The sequence below is a fragment of the Trachypithecus francoisi genome, unplaced genomic scaffold (genome assembly GCF_009764315.1).
Source record: "Trachypithecus francoisi isolate TF-2019V2 unplaced genomic scaffold, Tfra_2.0 Lachesis_group2, whole genome shotgun sequence".
NCBI lineage: Eukaryota > Metazoa > Chordata > Mammalia > Primates > Cercopithecidae > Trachypithecus > Trachypithecus francoisi.
The window spans coordinates 114,937,299-114,939,990 of record NW_022681465.1 but is presented as its reverse complement, the minus strand read 5'-3'; the positions used below and the strand labels follow the sequence as shown (position 1 = coordinate 114,939,990).

Below are 2,692 nucleotides of genomic sequence, written 5' to 3'. Positions count from 1 at the left end.
TTGTGACATAAAATTTCGTTAGTTTTCCTCAAAGAGCAGGCATTTTATTAACTCAACCCTTCCTACTCATCTGAAATGTTACCATTATCAATCCTTACATCTATATCTTACATATATTTCAGTGTTTCTGGATTTCCATTCTCTTCCATGTATTTATGTCTTTCAGCTGTTAGTAAATAATTGTGGGAATTAATAGCACATTTTGATATCTAGAGGAGCAAGTCTTTTTCACTCCGTTATAAAAATTTTTTAATGTCATCACAATAGTAAGATAGACAGCAGGTGTCATGCACAAATGATAAATCCTTAATATTTTCATTCGGTTTATGTAAAACTGATAAACATAGAAAGAGCTCATGTTTTGAGAAAATGGAGTCTTCCCATTGAAGGAACCCACCTCCCACCTCCAAGTGTCCCTCTGAGAAGCCCCAGTAAAGAACCTGTCTACATGGGTGGATTCGGGTTTAAAACCGACCCAGGCTTTTATCTGAGAACTTCTCACCTACTGAACATGACTCACGGTATTTTTGACATGGGAATGAGCTCTCATTAGGCACCTCCGCGACCCCATGTTTTAAACGTGTATATGCTCAACTTTGTGAGTTAAATCACTCAAATTCTCCACCAAGAGCTCCAGGCAGGGAATTGCCAGCGATGGAAAGCAGCTGAGGCTCCGTTTGGCTCCGCTGCTCCGAGGATGCCCCGCACCCTCCAAGGGCCTCGTCTCTGGAGCTGCGGGGAAGCCGGGCCTGGGGACCCCCTCCCACCCCGGGCTGAGCCCCCGCCACCTGTCCTTCCCGTCGCAGGCATCCACGTCCCGGCTCCTGCGCGCCAGGCAGCTCCACCTCCATGGCGTCGCCCCTGATGGCCACCCTGTGGGTCTTCCGCAGTTCCGCCTCCCTGGTGTGGGACCCGGGACCCGCGTACCGGTGGTGGACGGAGCCCAGGATCGCCTGGCCCAGGCCTCTCCCGAAGCTGAAGAGCTTCCTCATGGGGCGACTTCTCAGATGCCCACCACCGGCTCCTGAGCCGCAGCGGCTCCTCGTGGCCTTTCCACCCTCACCCCAGCCCCAAACCCGCGATGTAGCTCAGAATCCGCGACCCAGCCCGGCCCACCCACCACAGCCTTCAGCAGCGACACTCGCAGCCTCCGACCTCTCAGACAGAAGGAGCCTAGCGAAGCCGTTAGGCGCGCGCCTGCCCCTCGGCGCCGGCGCGGACGCCGGAAGCAGCTCCCAAGCCCCCGCGGCCGGCGGGGGGAGGCCGACAGGGGGCGGCCGGCAGGGCGCGGCTGCAGGTCGAGCGCAGGGGCCGCGGGCTTGCGGGTTCTCCTGGGCTCGCCTGGGACGTCCCGGAATCACACGCGCGCCGCCCCCGCGGCTTGAGGGTCCGCCTGGCCATGACCCCCGCCCCACTCCTCCTCTGAAGAGAGATCCGGGCCGCTGGCAGGGGCCCTCCGCAGCCACCGGGGATGGGGCTGAGGGCCAGCTCCCGCCCCGGTGCAGCCGCCGCCGAGCAGATCTCCTGGCCTGGCGGCAGCCACGGCGACATCTGGCCCCGGTTCTGCGAGGCCGTGAGCGCCAGCGAGCTTGGGAGTGGCCAGGCGGCTGCTACGAGCAGGCAGAGGGCGCCCGCAGTTAGAACGCCGGGCCGCGGAGCATGGCCCGGGCGGCCTCTGGATGGCGAGTGCACCTGTCTTGAGGGCCTGCCGGGCCTGCCCCCGCCGGGCTCCTCCTCTGCCGCAGCTCGGGACCGCTAGCCAGGGGCCCTCTGCAGCCACGGGGAATGAGGCTGAGGGTGGGTTCCCGCCTCTGTGCAGCCTCCCCCGGGCAGGCCGCCTGGCTTGGCCGCAGCGGCTGGGACATCTGGCCCCGGTTCTGAGATGTTGGGAGTGCGGGCGGGCTCGGGGGTTGCCTGGAGGCTGCTGCCTGCACACAGAAGGCGGCTGCAGCTTGGGTGCTCAGGCGGGCTGGAGGAGCATGGCCTGGGAGGCCCCGGATCGCCAACGCGCCCAGACTGAGGGTCCCCAGGACGTGCCTTCCGCCCCAGTCCTCCACCGCAGGGAGTTCGGGGCCGCTGGCATGGGCACTAGGCAGTCACCCCGATAGGGTTGAGCGCCAGGTTATTAGTTCTCGCCCCTGTGCAGCCGCCGTCGCCGGGCAGAATGCCTGGCTTGGCAGCCACCGGGACACCTGGCCCTGGTTCTGCGATGCTGGGAGCGCGAGCAGGCTCGGGAGTTGCCAGGTGGCTGCTGCCTGCACACGGAGCGGACTGCAGCTTGGGCGCCCTGGCTGCCCTACATGGTCTGGGTGGGCTCCGGAATGCGTGCGCGCCAGGCCTGTTGGTTCCCCACTGGACCCGCCCCGCTCCTCCTCTGCTGGAGCCTGGAGCAGCTGGAATGGCCACTCTGCAGTCACCGGGGATGGAGTTAAGTTTTCTTATCCCACGCATGCACACAAAAAAGTAACTATTATCTGAGGTAATTAACGCGTTGATTGACTACATTTTGGTAATCATTTCAGAATGTGCATATAGATATAAACACATCACACTGTACACCTTGAATATGTACAATTTTTATTTCTCTATTATACCTCAGTAAAGCTAAAAAAATTAACAGGATTGAAAGGATAACCCCACAGTTCTATAGTAGTAGTTGGACACTTCAATACCTCATTTTAATTAATGGATA

The 2,692-nt window shown here is 59.8% G+C and overlaps 1 pseudogene; it reads right to left on the bottom strand.

Moving 5' to 3' along the window:
• Nucleotides 1-1,339: 1,339 nt before the first annotated feature.
• LOC117066083 lies at nt 1,340-2,451 on the bottom strand (annotated as a pseudogene).
• Between the last annotated feature and the right edge of the window lie 241 nt (nt 2,452-2,692).